Here is a 19,568-nt window from a genome sequence, read left to right on the forward strand (position 1 = left end):
TTTAGGGGAAGGCTCATAATTTGTGTCTTTCTAGATGCTATTATACTCTATCCCACTTTAGGGGAAGGCTCATAATTTGTGTCTTTCTAGATGCTATTATACTCTATCCCACTTCCTCTCCCACAACTGTGTAAATATGCTTTTATATCCTGCAGTCTCAATATCATTCCGCATTTCATCTGAAGAAGTGGATTATTATTCATAAAGATAATGCTAAAACAAAAACCTTTTAGTTTTTATTCCTTTACCCTCCTCCCCCTCCCTATCTCCTTCTTTTCAAGCTGTTTTCCCCCTTGTCATTAGGGTAGTTTGGGTAAGAACCTAATATTAAAAATAACTTGGGGTGACTAATGTGCACTGTGGGTTCTACTTCTCTTTGCCTTTCAAAATATCTAGGAAATTAGACCTGAACTGGAGATACTGCAACAAAGATGAGAACCACTCTTGTTAAACAATATTGTAAGAGTAAGATCTGAGTACTAAATAGTAGATTCTGAATTGGACCTACATTGTCAGCAGTCACAACTTTAATTAGGATTTGTAAAAAAAAACTTTAACCCAATAGAAATGAAAAGGCAACAGAGCATTCACCAAACAAACCTGTTTTAGTGTTTTTATGTTATACCTTACGTCACACAATCATTGCTGTCTTCAAGTTGATGTGGTCTAATCTGAGGTATAAATCTGTTGGGATATCATTGCTTTCGTTGGAAAATCAGCACAGTTGTAGGAGAAAAAATAGGGTTGGATTCTAATGGAAACTTCACCATCCAATGGCTGGTAAACCTCAGAGGTATAAAGATAGTTCCTTAAGACCAGCCAAAAAGGTGGAAGGGAGAACTTCTACATTTCACCTGGTTAATTTTAAGAATGTGATACTAACAAAAAATGTGGCCTGGTAGGATCCTCCCTTAATACTTGGAAATGTGTCACTTGATCATCTTTGAAAATCTGCCTTTGTTCCAAAATTTAGATTGAGGATCCAGCCCAACCAACTGTCTTGGACCACATATATTCTTTACCTGAAGAAAGTATGAAAGACCCACCCTATAGTTACACAAAGGGTGGGACAGATCTAGATAGATTTGCTAGCATATGTGCATGTTAAGGTTTCCTCCTCCACATTGTTTGGATCTTTGAAGTCACACCATCATAACACCCACCCAGCCCCCAGGACAGTATGAACTCAAAAATACATTTGTATTATTTTCAACATTTGTGTTTCTTTTGATCTGTGAATCAGACACTGGAGGTGGAGGAATCACAAAACAACTACTCATTGTTCAGGCGCATCTTAGTGTTAAATCACAATTTTGGTTTCCTTTTCTTTCCAATATATATATGTTTGTGTTTATGGAACAGGGATGGTACACAGGTTTAAATTAGATTTTAGGTGCCCAGTTTTTATTGTAATGGGATGTCACCACTTATATGAATGCAAGCACTTTTTATTTTAATTTGCCAAATTTAGAATTAAATGTGTTTGTATGTACTTGGGATTGGGGGAATGGATTTGCATTTTTCAATGTTAATAAGTGTTTTAAATTTCTTTGTATATCTCCGGAGCAAGAAAGGATATTCATTATAGCACACTGATCTATAAATAGAGCTTGCCAGGCATATTTCTGAATGCAAATTTGAAACAGAGCCCAAGGGAGTCTTTTTTTGGACTGTGTAAATTTACATCTTTCTGTCTTCATGAAATAATTCAACAGAAAAGAAACACCAAAAGCAAAGGCTTTTATGTAAGAGAGGAGAGAAATTATTTTTCTCCCTGCATATAATAAACATTTAATTCATTCACTTGCATATCTATACTGATTTGCATAAAAATAGCCAAAGTGATACGCAGAGACAAGTTTATAATACATTAAGACCAATTAATACTTACCCATATAAACAATACTAACAACAGTATTAATCAAGCAGGCAACTGAATATCTAGCATAAAAAGTAGGTTGAGTGAACATCTCATGAGAGGACATTTCAAAGCAATGGAACCACAAAGAAACCCCATTTTCCTGCAGAGACCAAACTGACCTCCACAAAGATAGACTCTCAACTACAGTTATACTTGCAGAAATCAAATACACTACAAGAAATGTAGCAGTTGTACAGATATTAAATATTATTACAACTTAATATGAAAGTGACACAATTTTCTCACTAAACAACTGAAGATAAGAATTAAGAGCTGCTCCTGACAAAGTATATCTAATTGGATTTTAGCTTTTTTTTTTTTTAAATATACACAGTGTTTTAAAGTATAATCTCATATTACAAATATTTTCCAAGACATGGGCTCATTGGTTAAGATAGTGTAATTATGGATCATCAGGAATGGTTTAGAGGATTGGGGTATAGACTATTCATTCTATATACAGTCACTGTGATCTGAGTAACTGCAGTGGTTCCTTTTTTTGTCAATAACAGAGGAACATATAATGGTCACATGTAACCTGACACCACTACAAACTGGTTCAGATATAGTTACTCCTCACTGAATGTTAATTCTGCAGTCTCTTACAGCTGATTGGCGAAGCTAATGCTTATCAGACCTATAGACCAGGGTTTGATTCCCAGCTCGGCCACAAAACCCGTTGGTAGACCCTGGCAAACCTCTTTTGAACAAATCTTGCCAAGAAAACCCCATTACAGGTTCACCTTAAGGTTGTCATAAGTTAGAAAGAACTTGAAGGCACACAGCAACACCAAACCAAGGTAAGGTGAAGGGTACATGTGCACATGTTTGTGTGTGTGTTTAATGTAGCATGGTAACTTTACTCAGTTTTAATACTTGAGATTGTTAACAGTAAAGTAAGAATGAAGAATATTATTTTCATTACTATATTGCTTAATTAATCAAGGTGAAGATTCTACATATTGTGCCATATTTGTGAAGAAAGAAATGACAACACAGGACTTAAGAAGAAGGTCGTCAAGACCTCAGAGGTTTTTGACCCACTGAACACCCTTAATCTCTTCACCTTTCCTCCTGGTATCAAGACTGTGAAAAGGATGAAAATGCTGAAGCAGCCACACTACCTATGGTTGGCACTCTGAGCATGGAGACCACAGCATCTGTTTAAATACAGTCGGTCCTTCGTATACACGGATTTTTTATACACGGATATAAGCATACACGGTTTGAAAATGTTCCAAAAAAGTATAAATTTACCTTGATATTCCATTTATTATTAGGGACACCATTTTGCTATGTCATTATACTTAATGGGACTTGAGCATACACAGATTTTGTTATACACGGGGGATCTTGGAACCAAACCCCAGCGTATAACAAGGATCCACTGTAACTGGTATAGTTGAGTACTCCTGCATGTCAGGGGGTTGGACTACATGGCCCTTGTGATTCCTTCCTACTCTATGATTCTATAGATCTTTAGCTGTTGTATTTGGAGGTACATGAGTGTTGTTATATGCCTTCAAATTGTTTCCAATTTATGGTACCCTAAGGTTAACCTATCTTGGGGTTTTCTCGGGCTGAGATTGTGACACTTGCTTAAGGCCACCCAATGAGTTTCCATGGCTTAGTGGGGAATCAATTGCTGATCTTCAGAGCCATAGTATACAGTCAAACCACTACACTACACTGACCTGGATACTGAAGCATTATCCAGTGAGATGCCAAGATTCCTTAGTGCTCCCTAGGATACTTTAAAATCCTCCCATTTGCAAATTGGAGTTTTTAAGGCAATGGCAAACCTCCTCTGAAAAAATCTTGCCAAGAAAAGCCTGCCTTTAGGTCACCATGAGTTATAAATGACTTGAAGGCAGACAACAACAACAATATTTATTAAATAGTGTTGCTGAGAAAGGAAATTTAATGGGAATCTCATGGTGGAAGTATGGGAGACTGTGCCTGAGTAAGAAAGAAAGAGGGAGATACAGATGTCTATATCTGAATGTGGGTGAGAACAAAGACTGTGTTTGTGTGGCCTACCTACTATTGCCCTGATTTCACCTGCTCAACAGTGCAGCCTTCCATCCATAATAATAATAATAATAATAATAATAATAATAATAATAATAATAATAAATCCCATTCCTATTTTACATTATTCACATAAATGAGCAAAGAAACTTACATCTGAGAATTCCAGTGATCTAGCTTCCTTTATAACTGGGTGATAGAAAAGGATGTTGGGAACAATATGCACAAGTTTCAACAATAATGTGAATTGATTACTGCCACAAATTATTTTTATAATTTCAAATCTTATGCACAAATTTTTACAAGTGTTGCTTCCCAACTCATTAACTCAAATTAAAGTGTACAAGACAAAAGAACATACCTCAATTCAAACAGGATAATTTAAAATGTAATAGTTATCTAGCTGCTCTTCTCCGTGTATTTTAAATGCAAGAGAGGGCCTTCCTACTATAACGCAGCATACTGACTATCACAGTGCAAACAGATCTGTCCTCATCGTCATCACCATTGCTCCCACCTCCCACCATCATCAATAAAAAAGAAGCATGCTGTTTTGTGGGAATACAAGATCATTTCCCCTCCCCCTAATTAACTGGACTCATTTGCAAAGATCAGTTTCGCCAATCTAATTATTTTGATTCCAATTTCCAGCCTTATCAGGAGTGCAGCGGTGCAAGAAATCAAAACGCCTGTCTTCTCCATATGTGGCAATCTAAAAAGCTAACTGCTTCTCATTTGCTGAGCCATCACTGCATGGCCCAGGGGCCCCGTCAGAATACAATTTATGTTCGGTCTTCTGGAGCTGCCTTGAAAGGGTTTTCCCTATGTACTGAGGCTGAACATTTTATATACCGTTTCAGATATGCTGCTGCTTGTTGCATCATCTGTCAAACCACAATAAATTCAAACAAGGAAATGTGTGCTAGTAGGAAAGAGATGTAAGCACGTTCTTCCATTAAAAAAAAAACAAACTAAACCAGCAGAAAGCTATCAGAGCCTTGTACTCAACATATTTTTAAGATTTAGAAAACCGATCCCGAAAAAGCAATTTTGTGAGAACCCAAAGCAATAAACACACAGCAAAAATAGCGAATGGGCAGATGTGAATTTCACTTAGGAAAACCCCACAGTGAATTTAGCCAATCAGGTGTCTTTTATTCCCTATTTACTGATTTTGTACATCACATAATTAATCTCAAGAATTTATCTGAGTGGAACTCCATTGCAATTTTCTGTTACATGGAAACGCCCATTACTCAAAAGAAACAGAAAAGTCAAGGAGCACTGTGGGTGGCAAAATATGCATGTTGCTTTATGAATTCTCCTGCAAATGTGAGGGTCCATACAGTTGGCTAATTCCTAAACATTACTTTGGCAAATATGGTCTTATTTTCTCACAACATATGCTAAAAAAACAAAAAACAAAAAAACCTAATCTTTTTGCAAGACATGTGTTAAATTGCAACGGCAGCTAAATACTATAAATGTAATAGAACAATTCACAGGTTAGCGCAAGAGCTGCAGGCTCTGTTTCTTTTTATTAGAAATATCTTATGTTTGACAAGTTGCCTCATGACGATGAATGCAGAAACAAACAATTTGCTGGATCTTTAGAGAAACGGTCAATTCAATTACATTATGCCAGAAGCTCTTCTAGCCCTCTTTGCCAAATGTCTTTGCTGTATCCTGCTATACATAGTCCATTTGTATTCCACCACAGTAGGACACTTGTTTTATTGACGTGTAGAGCTCTACATAGATACTGTCAACAGTACACTATTTCATTTCTCCAGTTCCAGGTTTCTTTCTACCTGCACGTTCTCCATCTCTCCCCTTTGATTTTTAGGATGTTTAATTTCCCTGGCTATCACATGTTCACATTACTAATTATGTGCTGGAAAGCTAGAAGCGATCAACTATGCAACAAAATACATTAGGATCTGATATTTCCTTGGCAGCAACATTTTCCATTACACTTAAAATCAAGCCTTTGACTCCCCCCTTGGAGAGTACACCACTAATTGCTTCTGATTTGCTTGATACTGCAGGAGCTGTTTTAGCTCAAAAGGATCAGCAGATACTTTCTAAATATCAAAGAGCAAACAAACACACACTTTGGGTCAGACCCCACAGTAATAAGCCTCTTTTCCAATCATTGGGAAAAGATATACTGTACTCTGTTTATATCACATCTCCCTCGTCCTCTTTTTCTCTCCCTACCATTCAGTCAAGAAATACCAGTTAGCATCTCATTATCTTCAGCCACTTTTTAATTTGCTTGGCTAAAGGAAGAAAAAACCAACCCTACACCTGCTCTCAGTTACAAAGATTCTCTGTGTGCACAGAAGGAAAAGCATCATTCTACATGAACTGCTTTTGACCAGAATCAAGCAAGACCTAGAGAAATATTAGAGCTATTCCATTTTCACACGCACGTAGCATCATCATAAAAAGGAGCCTTCTAGTCTCCAGCCATCACTTAAAATATACAACCTCTGAAAAAGCTTGCCAAACAATTGACTGCTCTTTGAAATACATCCACTTTCAAATGCTTCAGTGGTACTCTGGATCAATTATCACATTTACGACCATGTAAGCAGCAGAGCATATATATTTAAACACCAACAACTGGCAAAGATTGGATTCCCCACCTCCAAGATTCAGCAAAGTAAATAAAAATTCTGGTAACAAACAAGAAATATATGTAATGATGGCTATGGGCCACATTTAATATGAAAACACTAATCTCTAAGGTTTTGGTAACTGTGACCAATATTTGCAGGGACTAATTTTTATCCTCAAGAACATTTTTTAAAACAGATAGCTTTGAAGGTTTAAGATAATGCTTGTTACACCATTCCTGTTCATATTTAATTATGATTGCTTACCTTGAAATACATAAATACTGAAATAAAAACCTGCTTTGTATCTGTAAGTCATCTTTGATTGCAAAATCAGCTGGTTTTGTAAATCATGGTTTGTTCAAGTGGAATCAGCATTTAAAATCATCATGGTTTTATTTTTCTATTTTATTACTGTTGCACAGCTGCAACTGATCTTACTATAATTTTTCTATGTGTAATTTTATCATTATATTGTGCTGAAAACCAATGTGGTACAGTAGTGTGAGTTTTGGTCTTTGGGGCTGTCTGCATGGACTAAAAGAAACGGTCCCACCTTGTTTCTGAGTTAATGAGATGCTAACTGGTATTTCTTGACTGAATGGTAGGGACCAGAAAGAATGAACTATTGTACCAGTGTGCAGACTGTGCACCAGTGAGGAGACAGGAGATGGGCTGAGCAAGCCACTGGCACCATAATGTTTTTGTCATGCAGCCACAAATCAATGGTACAAGCACATGAGTGAGCAACTGCTTCATTGAACCATTGCACACGTCATGGAGGGAAATGATGACAGACACATCAGGTTCCCATCAACAGAATCAATTTAATAAAAACATTTTAAAACTTGCCAATCCAATTGGAGAACATGAGGGGATGGGGAGAAAGGGGGTAGGTACAAGGGGGCACTATGATTGTGCTACGCCATCAAGGGGCCAGTGTCATAGGGTGGCCAATGGACCTGAAGGCTGGACAGGAGGGGCAACTGGAAGCTTCTGGAGAAGAGCTCATGTGTGCTCATGTGAATGTGCTTGCAGTGGAACAAAAAATAAATAATGGTGTGGTATGGTGTAGCTTGTAGCTGCAAATGCTCTGTTATAGTGAGTCCTTCCTCACAGCAGGAGGGGGACAGTTGGTGCAGTCAGTGGGTTCTCCCCGCAAATCAGAAAACCCTGGGGTAAGCCGGCTTCCCCCCTCCATCTGCTCCTGGCCTTAGATTCTGGAAAAGCAGGGTTCAAACTCTTGCTCATCCATGGAAACTACTGTGTGACATTGGTCAAGTGACACTATCTCAGCCTTAGAGGGAAGCAACAGAAATAAACTCTCCACTAAAATCTTATGACAGGGTTACCATTAACTGGAGTCAACTTGAAAGCACATAACAATAACAAGTTGTGTTGTAATTGGGTAGCAAGTACTTCAAATAAATAAAATAAATCAAACTAATATTGAAATGTATCTTGGAATAAACCCCATTAACTAAACTTGGAGAAACTGGCATACATCTCATGGATAAGATGCTCTTGCACTATGTGGAACATCTACATCAGGAGTGTAAAGCACTGTTTCAAATTGCAGCTTTTCACTCAATTTAAAAGTCCTTTGCAAGCATTCTGCATAGACGGTTTCTTCCCAAACAACCCATGTGGTGAGGGATAGGAAGAAAAATGAGTAGCCCCACCTATGTTCATTTCTGATCGATACATTGCCAGCACAGCCTTCAGCTGAAGATGCTTTTCTGCTCTTATGCAAAATCTTAGTTCTAATGGTTATTTAGAAACAGGATATAAGGCAGAAGTTTAATTTTCCTTACTACCTACTTTAGGATAAACCTGGGATGGGATAACTGCACTAAAGGGAACACAGCCTTCCCTAAACACTTTTTCACAGCACAAATCAGATATTCCCTGGACACTATTACCAGTGTTATAGGATACCCAAGAGCCAAAAGGAACAGAAATATATGCAGACAGAAGAAGATGTGGATATTGTGATGAAGACCCTGAAAATTAACTTGGTTTTGTTATTGTGTGGGCCGAGTGAACTTCATAGCTGTCATGGCCAACCAAGAGCAGGACTTAGAGGGTGAGGAGGAGGATGGGTCTACTCCAGAGCAAGGGGTAATTGAAGCTACCCCAGGTGTTAATTCTGCTCTGCCAGAGCCCAACCCTGATCTCCCAGCCCCAGAGGAGGAGGTTCAGCCAGGTCCTAGTGCTGATGGGATTCCTCTGGTGGTACAGCAGCCTAGTGGTGACTCTGGGGAGGAGCCAAGCCTGGAGGTTCCCTCCTTTAGCCAACACAGGGCTGAGAGTGCTGGCAGATGCAGATCCCGGAGAATTGCTGAGAGGCAATTAGCTAATCAGCCTCACCTGGTACGGGGAAGAGCGTCTCCTATTTAAGATGCAGGGAGATGCCAATTCTATGTCAGAGTTTATTGCATGATTGTTTGGTGTGACTGCTGCTGGCACTGGCTCTGTGTATCTTGACTCCTGACCTTGGAACGAACTGAACTCTTGCTACCTTCTGGCTGACCTGACTCTGGAGTGGACTGATTATTGTGATCTCTGTTTCCCTGGCTTTGGCTTTGCTCTTTCTCTCAATCCCTGCAAGGTTTGTGGACTATTTCCAGCTGCAGAGCTAATTACCTTGTTGAGCCCTCCTTATTGGTGTGTGTTTGTGTGTGCTGGCTGCAGTCCAAGACAATAGCAAAGATTTGAAATGGGGTTGTCATGGATGGTAGTTAATGGTAGAATTGGTATGGTGCAATGATCATACCACACAGTACACAGAAATTCTAACAGGAGGTCAGAAAACATTTCACATGCCTATGATATGTTCACCTTACAGTTGCTCTAAGTAAAAAATGACTTGAAGGCACACAACAACAACAAATGCCTTTTTTAAATCCCAGTGTGTGTGTACGTGCCTTCAAATCACCTGTGGACTTATGATGATGCTATGAATTTGATAAGATTTACTTACAGCACCTGGTATTTGTTTGTAGTCTCCCACCTAAATATGAACCAGAGCTGCTCCTGATTAAAGTACATGATCAGATAGGAACTGGTGTCTTTTGGCTGTTTAGGCTCTTTTTTATCCAAGTGCACAGTGGTTAAAATGAGATGTCATAGAAGTAATGTCAAACTCCATAGTTTGCAATCCTGGTTTAGTGTGAGCACAAGGTTCTTCCACAATCACACAAAACCATATTTTAGCATTACTTTCAAACAAACTTACTTATAAACTATTACTTAGGTATAACTTGGAAAAGAGGCGCTTGTACTATTCATAGGCATGCATTGTGGAATAGCCTTCCCATTGTAATATAGAAAGAATTGTTTTTTCAGTGTTTTAGGTGCACAGTGAAGACATACTTGATTGCCCAGGCAATCCCTAGCTTTCGATTCTGTCTTTTATACTGTGTAGTTATTGTATGCTATTTAAAGCCACAGATATTTTATTGCTATAAAGCACTTAGGCTTTGTTTTATTATAAGTGGTCTAGAAATTATGATAAATAAATAATTATAATTAAATAAATAAATACACCAAAGCTCAGTTTCATTAAACCTGAAAATCACTTGATAGTTCTCAGTGAGGGTGACTAATAGCTTTAACATAATCAAGCGTGGAGGATACTGTGCATATTCCAACAAACGTTGAAAGAGTTTATAAGCTCCACTGCTTCTAACTGATCTTTTCTGCTGTAATTATGCAATAGGAATATAATTTCAATAATTTACTTACTCTGGGAGACAGGGGAATGCTGCCAAATTCCCAGCTTCCCCTAATTTCACTTCAGGCCAGTTTTCTATTTTTAGGTACCCTGTGTAAACAAAACAGAACAAAATAATGTTTTATAAAATCCACTTAGATGACTTTGAAGAATGATTAAATACAGCGAAGAAACTTTATTATGCAAAGATTCTATCAATAAGAAGAAAAATTATTATTATTATTATTATTATTATTATTATTATTATTATTATTATTATTATGTTTATTATGTTTATTATATTTATTTATATCCTGTAATTCTCCGAAGGCTGGGACTAAGGATGGCTTACAACATTAAAAAAAAAACCATACAATTAAAAACATACAAAAATAGTATATTAAAATAGAATTAAATTGCAGCAATAATTAAAACAAATTCAATACTAAAATCCAATTTACAATATTAAAATGCTTAAAATATGTTAAAAGAATATAACAGCACCCCGTCACCTGCCTTAAAAACTTTCTATTTTAAAAGCCTGTCTAAACAAGTAGGTCTTAGCCTGCTGGCAGAAGGATAACAAAGAAGGGGCCATCCTGGCCTCCCTGGGCAGGGAGTTCCAGAGTCTAGGGGCAGCCACGAAAAAGGCCCTCTCTCATGTCCCCACCAACCGTGCTTGTGATGGTTTTGGGATGGAGATAAGGGCCTCCCCTGAGGATCTCAGAGCCCAGGCTGGCTCATATAGGGAAACAGAGTTTGCCAAATAGCCTGGACCTGAGCCATTGAGGGCTTTAAAGGTCATCACCAGCACTTTGAATTGCGCCTGGAAACAGGCTGGCAGCCAGTGGAGCTGTTTCAACAGGGGCGTTGTGTGATCTCTATAACCTACCCCTGTTAGCAGCCAGGCTGCAAGCTCTTTGGACTAGCTGAAGTTTCTGAACACTCTTCAAAGGTAGCTTCATGCAGAGCTTTTCTGGTTGTTCTTGGCATAGGTAGTTCTGTCTTACTTCTATCCATATATTTTTTTGCTGTCAAAGTACACAGCAAATTGCACATAACATGGTGGATGCTTTAAGGTACAATAGAAATTTGAGCATGACCCTCATTTTTCCATACCCTCACACATTTCACAAACAAATACCAGGACACGTGTCCAAGCAACATCAGAGTGTGGTCAAGACAGAATAAGGTATTAATGCAGAAGAAAACACAAGCTGGGAGAGGCTGCTGCAGTGTGATTTTTCCTGAGTCTACAGGGAAGTACATGATTCAACCCCCTTCTATTCTTCTCATTGCTGAGTTAAGTGAGCACAACCATTTTTGCACTTTGAACTCAACAACTGGAGCAAACTGAGGACAAAAGGGGAAAGTGTGAAAAGGAGAGAGAAAGTGGGGCATTTAAATGCAGCTGATAAAGCGCGACGACACAGTCTAGCAGTGACATTTTGGATCAAACCAACTGACTGGAGTGAGGAGTTAGAGCACACTGCAATAGAGAAGCAGCAAAAAAAGAGCTTTCAAATTTGGGACCCTGCTTAAGCTTTGTGAGCTGAGACTTGGCTGGCAGGTTGGAGCTGCGGTAGTACTCCTCATTTCTTTCACTGGACAGGCTGAGACAAGAGGTAGCAGAAGAAGCAATGTTTGTACATGTGGACAGGGGAACACATGAAGCTGGGTGAAGTCCATGTCTACGTTTTTAAATATATTGCCAGCTGCCTTGAGTCCTACTATTGGGGAAAAAGCAGGCTATGAAGGAATAAAATAAATAATTAATAATAAGAGTCAAAAGGAGATTCTGGCTATATCAGTCTACGTGCTACAACAAGCCATCTTCATCAATAAGTATAAGAACTGAAAACCTGGTATCATGTATATCACAGGATACTGTTACTAATGACGGCTAGCTTCTCAGTAAAGATCGGCAGGACTGAGTAACAGCAATGTCCCATGCACAATTGGTTTTCAAGTGACATGAAAGTGGCTTCCATGTGGATGCAGTTTTCTGATAATAAAAATCTCTATGAATCAACTGTGACTTTGTACAGACTCAACCATGTGGTTATGTGGATTCAATTTTGTTTTGGAAAGAAGAACAATTCAGTAGTTCTGTTAAATCATCATTTTCTACTCTAATGTTCACCATGAACAGCTGCTTTCCCTGAACAAGAGTGGTAGCCAACTGTTTTTGATGAAAATGGTTACTATTAATACCAGAAAAATGTGTTCCTGACACTTTATGACAGGCTAGTGTTGAAACTGAAATACAAGCCCTAGCTTCACAACCCCACTGTGGTCTGCAAAATTCCCCTATTTTCCTCAGTACTTCAAAGCAGGTGCTTAGAAAATGGCTGATACTCACTGGTTGTATGTTACTTTAACACTGGCTTACCAAAAACACAAATGTGAATGAACTGTGTCTAATCACACAGAGATTGAGCATTCTTGATTTGCCTTAGCCAGTAATGCAGATAGCTAAACCAAGGTTTGTTTACCCTGACACAAAAAGATTACTGCAGGATGTTATAGTTCATTGTGGTCATACAAGCCAGGATCTTAGGGCAGTTTATATCAGGGGTTAGTATTGTTTTATGAATCCTGGCTTGTTTGGGTGCAACAAATCTTAAACTCATGTTTGGATGCAACACGGTTGCTGTGTACCCCATGAGTACATAAATGTTTTTGGGTGTAGCAGGAAGAGTAATCCACAATGCCCTGTGCTGAAAAATTAACGTTCCATATATACAGTATATGGAAAACCAATATAATTTTGTGGCCTACACACACAGACACACACTCCTACTGTCTTTTCCAATTGAAAACAAACACAAGCAAAACCTTTGTTGTGATACAATAAAATGGGTATGAACCCTGAAGAAAAGGCTGTTTCTATTTATCTCCAGGAAGATCTAGCATTGATGCTATCATGGGATAATCTTCTAGCCCAATAATAAAACAGTCCCAGTTGAGAGAAATTTCCCACAATGAAGGGTCAGCCCTTCAATATAATCCACATGTCTAACGCATTTATCAGTGTCTCTATGCATCGCTATTTTGTCCTTGATTCAAGTTCCTTTGGACTGAACAAAATCTCTTCAGAGTCATAACTGTCTAAAGTAGTAGTGATCCAATGCTACAGGTTGTCCACCCTACATCCCCATTAGAAGCACAAGGCTAAAATATCCCTCCAGCTCAGTGATATACAGTATAGGGTCTGCCAATGTTGACTTTAGTATGGCTGCTTTGAGGCTCCAGATTCACAGTGTCTATTTGTTTCACAGATTGGCTGAAATTCTACACCATCTCAGTGCAAATATCCACCAGCGAGTTACATGAGTTAAATTACAGGAAATTGTGAATTTGCATAGCTGTCACCATATTACATACTGTGCAATGCACAAAGGCAATATGCAATGTGCAATCCTCATTGACATACTACAGTAATGCATTATTGCACAACTTAAACAATTCTGCATGTGCAACTCTGCACTCATCATCATAAGCTGTTCCTCCTGATCCATAAATGTCACTTTTCATAGCTCAATGTACACCTGTGTATGTCACAAAGAGGATTCTGGCCAGTATGTGTTTAAGAATGGTTTTGTTTTTGTTTGTTTTTATGATGAGAAATGAGAAGAAGTTCAAAGGCTTTTTTTTTTTTTTTGGCTCTGGACATTCATGAATGGGATGTCTGCATGAGGTCCTTTCCTTCTGTCTCTCATGACATTCTCTCTCTATTTGGCCATTTCCTGAACAGGATCATGTAAGTAAGCATTCACTATCCTCCCACTTGTGAGTGTGGTGAGGGTTTCATCATACTTCCATCACAAAATAGCACGGGAAATTTTCTGATCCAATATATTTTATATTATATAGGGGGGGGAAACATTGCAAAATGCAGTAGCTTTGTTGGGAGATATATTTTAAAAAAATAATCTGTACATGATAGCTAACTGAAACTTGTGTTTTTGTTTAAAACTCTTAAGGTTCAATGCCATAAAATGTCTATCTAGTCATTCCAAATCTATATGAATTTTACAACAAAAGATGACTCATAATACTTGGATATCTCATTGGCTGGGATGCATGTTAAAATCAGAGGTGGAGTGTTAAATGGCAGAACTACTGAAGGTTATTTTAGCTATAGTATATTTCTAGAATTGATTTTTTATTTTTTAAATAAAATAATTATTGGTTTTATTTGCCTAAGGCGAACCAAAGCCATAACCAGAAGGAGCGGATCTTTTCGGAGCATGGCGGGAGGCACCCTTGGGGCCACAGCATGTGTTCACCATGGCCTCGAGGCAATCAGGCTGGGAGCGGCTTCTGGCCACTCCTGGATGCCCATCTGCTTTGCCCCAATATTAGGTGTTGAGAGCACTGTGAAAAGACTAACAGAACAGCCACCTAAAATGCTAAAACCTTTCAATCTGAGATTCTTCTGTGTTGGCAAAGAATTTAGCCCCATCACTGTCTCATTCAGGTAACACATTTTTTCAGGTACATTTCCTGATGCTCTTACATTTAAAGGATCAAGTCTATTCCAGGAAAAATCTTCTGCATGACATAACGAGCAAACACCTACCTGCAGAAACATAATCTTAATTTGTTATGAGCAAGTCTGTATGTTCAGTTTATTTAGTGCTATACATATGTAACTGCACAGATAAACCCAAATCCATAATATGAGTCTATGGAATACATGCTACTGAAGTTTACCTCATTGGGCCTATATCTGCTGCAATTAACTGAATGGGGTGGAGAATTTATTTGCTTCAAAGATGGGCAAAAGCATGGTTATGTCACCATGATTACATAACATTTTCCATCCTTAGATGTTCAAATGCAAAAGAACAAAAGTAATTATTAACTCAGTTTTACAGAAATGAAACATCAACACTGTAAAGCCAACACTTTCAGAACCAGATTCTTAAAACTACTTCCTGTGTGATACAGGTGTGCAGCTAACTGAATGTATCAGGGTGGGGTAGCTCTGCACAACAACTATGACCAAATCTAGCTCTAGAAGCTGAGGTGTGAAGATCAAAAAAGTAGGGAATATGAAACTGTCTTATATTGTACTGAAGCAGAGCACTGGTCTAACTTTCTTAGCATTGCAAGTTCTATAGGGTTTCAAACAAGAATGTTCCAATTCCTTACTAAAGATGCAAGGAATAAGGTCTGGCTTTATATTTTTATCCAGTGACCAAGTGCCAATACTGTATTGTATATCTTTCAGGGACTGAGACTGCGCACATAGTTCAGTCAATGCCAACTCACAAAGTTAGCCTTCAGGTTCAAAAGGACATGACTATGAACGTCACAGATATTTCCAGTGCTATTTCTGAGATGCAATACCTCTGTTGTTGGAGGTTACAAGAAATAATCCCTCTTCTTTTCAGGAATGCATGCATCACTTTATAAAAGCCTTGGCTTGCTTGCTTATTTATTTATTTAGAGCATTTATATCCCACTCTTCAGCCAAAAAATCTCCCAGAGTGGCTTGCCTGCCCTCAGGTTTACAATCTAAAAAAACCCAAGGTGTATGGAACGGGACGTCCCATTCGGATGAATGGGGTGTGCACCCGTGGCGCGTGTGTGCCGCCATACCATCGTGCACACGAGCCACATTCAGTTGAATAGGGCTCGAGCATAGGCGGAATTCGCCTTACGTGGGGGGTCCAGAACGGATCCCCTGCATAAGGCAAGGTTCAACTGTAGTTAGTCCTGCCTTCTCATGATGTGTCCAAAGTATGACAGCCTCAATTTAAACATCTTGGCTTCCAGGGAGAGTTCAGCTTTGATCCAGGATTCATTTGCTTTTCTTTTGGCTGTGCACAGTACCCTTAGCACTCTTCTCCAGCACATCTCAAATGAGTTGACTTTTTTTCTATCTGCTTTTTCCACTCTCCAGCTCTCACATCCATACATGGTGAGGAGAAACACAACAGCTTGGACAATCCAAACTTTGGTGTTCAGTTTTCTTATTTTAATACTTAAGATCTTGTCTTGTTCTTTCATAGCTGCCCTTCCTAATCCTAGTCTTCTGATTTCTTTACTGCAATCCCTATTTTGATGAATGATTGAGCCAAAAATATGGGAAATCCTTAACTATTTCAATTTCCTCATCATCTGAATTGAATTTCTGTAACTCCTCTGTAGTCATTATTTTTGTATTCTTAATTTTCAACAGTAAGCCTGCTTTGGCACTTTCCTCTTTGACTTTCTTTAGTAATAATTTAAAGTCTTTAATATTTTCTGCTAGTATTATGGGGCTGTCTGTATATTTTAAATTGATGATATCCCTTCCTCCAATCACTTCTCTTTCCCCGTATCAAAACTCGCCTTGCATATGATATTTTCTACAAACAAATTGAATAGATAGGGTGATACAATGTAACCTTGTCTGATTCCCTTTCCAACTGGGAACCACGCTGTTTCTCCATATTCTTTTCTAACTGTAGCCTCCTGTCCTGAGTACATGTTATACATAAGGACAATCAAATGTAATGGTACACCCATATCTTGAAGATCAATCCATATTTTTTCATGATCTATGCAGTCAACGGCTTTGTGTAATCTATGAAGCACATGTAAAGTTTATTCAGGAATTTCTTGGTGCATTCTCTTACCCATCATATGTTTGCAATGTAATACCTAGTTCTTCTTCCTTTCCTGAAGCCTGCTTGCACCTCTGGAATTTTTCATTCCATATATGGTAGGAGTCCATTCTGCAGAATTTTAGGCATGACAATGCTTAATAATATTTATTATTACTCCATACCAGCCTTGAAGTAACCTTTAGGGAGGCTTTGGGTGTGCAGTTAGTTCACTTTCACTGATTTGGTATGATAAAGCACAGGAAAACTATGCAGAAAGATTGTCAAAGGGTGAGAAAATATTTACGAATTTTAACTATACCATTTGGTTCAGACTATTAAATATATTAGAGAGAGCACTGGTGGTACAGTACTTAAATGCTGGTACTGCAGCCACAACATTGTGAGTCCTATCCCAAGGCTCCAAGGTTGACTCAGCCTTCCATCCTTTTGTAGGTCAGTAAAATGAGTACAGTGTGCCCTTTTTTTATGTGGGGGATCTGTTCCGTGCTCCCCCCCGCATAAAAAAAGTGTGTATGCTTGAGCCCCATTTAAAGTAATGGGGCTCGTGCATGTGGCAGCGGTGCACGCATGCCACAGGCGCATGCCCCATTAATCTAAATGGGACGCACTGCACCTTGCACCCCACATGCTGAAAGCCACATATAGTGCATCCGCGTAGGACGCAGGCGCGCTGTACCTAGCTGGCTGGGGGCAATTGGTTTACAGATTGCAAACCACTTAGAGAGTGCCGAGTTCACTGATAAGCAATATAGAAATGCCATGGCTCAATGCTATGGAATTCTGGGATTTGGGTTTGGTGAAATATTTAGCCTATTCTGTCAGAGTGTTATGGTGCCACGACAAACTACAAATCCCAGGATTTCATAGGAAGGAACCATGACAGTTAAAATGGTGTCAAGTTGCATTACTGGTAATTCTGTAGTGTGGCAGCAGCCTTAGTACAAATGCATTTGAAACACATTCTAGTCGCTGCATCACTAGAGCTGGCATCAACCAGTGAAGTAACTCATGGTATCACCCCGCAATTGACCTCCTCCCATACCACACCAAACAAATCCTTAATAATGTTGTTTGTACTAATGTTACTCATAAATCATAATTCTCATCTATCAATGAATGTAACGGTAATAGTTGTGACATAAAACAACTAGAAAAATGAAAATTATACATCTAAATCATAATATCAGCCTAAATGTAATTACACGTACACAGTTTCATGAGGTTAAAGTGAGAAATGGGTAAGATTCAATTTTTTAAAAAGAAAATTTAAAAAGATTTTTTTTAGTTTTCAAATTTAATTTTAAAAAAACTTGGGTCTCTCCTTTCGCTTCCCACTGAGTTTTGCAACACTTGCACAATCTCTTCAGTGTTTTAAAAGGATGCAGGTGAACTCCACAGCCTGCTTCTGCCCAAAGGAAAATGATTGGGGAGCGGTGGTTTGGCCCAACCTCCTTAGGGTCACCTGATACAGCCCGCATCCCCCAAGTGATGTCCCTGATTCTAGGTGGAACAATTTTATGTTTGGTCCTACTATTTTCAAATTGACTTATATGCTCTGACCACATTTTAAATAGCCTACATTATATGTAAAGAACTGTGCTACTTCATTATCAGTATGAGAATGCATGATACATTACACTGTTATCATGATAAATTATACATTTTTCAGAAATATCCAGATGACCCAAATATCTAGGGTCCTTATACTTTTTCCTCAGTTCAAATTAAAAGGATAAAAATACAGCAATTTTATAGCAAAACCAGGTTTCTTGAAAACCTGCACTCTTACCAAGCCCAGACAGGCTTGCCCTATTCAGTTCTATATATCTTTCTTCTGACCTTCACTTTTTAGGTTAATCACTACTATTCATCCAGTTACTCATGAGCCCTGTAATAATGCCAGCCCATTGGGTCATGACTAATATACATACAGCTTTTGTTATGAATATATTTTATCCAAAGCATTTATCACTTTCCGATTTTTTAATCTTTTTAAAGAGGGATTAAAAGATCAGAATAGTATTTTAAGCCTACAAAAGCATACTGAAAATTATACAATTATAGCAGACAAGATTTTTTTAAAATTACAAAAAAAATTTAAAAATATTTATCTCAAGCATTTCTTCAAAATGCCTGAGGAAGCAGAATCAGGGACATCACTTGGGGGAGTATAAACAAGGAAAGAGTTAAAAGGAGCAGGTGCCTATTAAAATAGAGGTTTTGACAAAACAAAAGAAAATCATCACAGAAGGTAGACTTTCCTAGGCAGAGAGTTCCACAGCATTGGCAGAGCCATAGTAAAAACCGTAACCTTCAGCTGAAGTGTTGGGAGCAGAGCAAAGCAAAAATCTTCCAAATGATCTTCATGTGTGGAAAGAGTCACTTGCATAAAAGTAGGCCCTTAGACACCCTGTCCCTAAATCATTTAATGACCTTTGATTTGTACCTAGAAGTGGACAATGAAATGCCAGGAGTGATATGATTCCAGTATCTAGCTCCAATCTGAATACTAGCAGTGATGTTCTGGAGCTAACTTCAAGGTGTCCTACTCCAATGTCAGGTCCACTCACCTTTCTTATTTTGCAAACCATTTATACTGTCTACAACCGGTTTTGCTAGGACGCCACTTTGACAGAGATGGAAGATGTTATGTAAAA

General features: G+C 38.5%; 1 protein-coding gene across 10 annotated transcripts in view; it reads right to left on the reverse strand.

Moving 5' to 3' along the window:
* Window positions 1–19,568, reverse strand: part of TBL1X (transducin beta like 1 X-linked) — a 201,541-nt gene that overhangs the window by 102,923 nt on the left and 79,050 nt on the right. For all 10 annotated transcript variants that reach the window (XM_042456574.1, XM_042456575.1, XM_042456576.1 and 7 more), the window contains exon 2: window positions 10,321–10,399. The gene's annotated coding sequence lies outside the window, so the exon portion shown is untranslated. The remainder of the gene's footprint in view (window positions 1–10,320; window positions 10,400–19,568) is intronic.

This window comes from Sceloporus undulatus, chromosome 3, assembly GCF_019175285.1.
Source record: "Sceloporus undulatus isolate JIND9_A2432 ecotype Alabama chromosome 3, SceUnd_v1.1, whole genome shotgun sequence".
NCBI classification, from domain to species: domain Eukaryota; kingdom Metazoa; phylum Chordata; class Lepidosauria; order Squamata; family Phrynosomatidae; genus Sceloporus; species Sceloporus undulatus.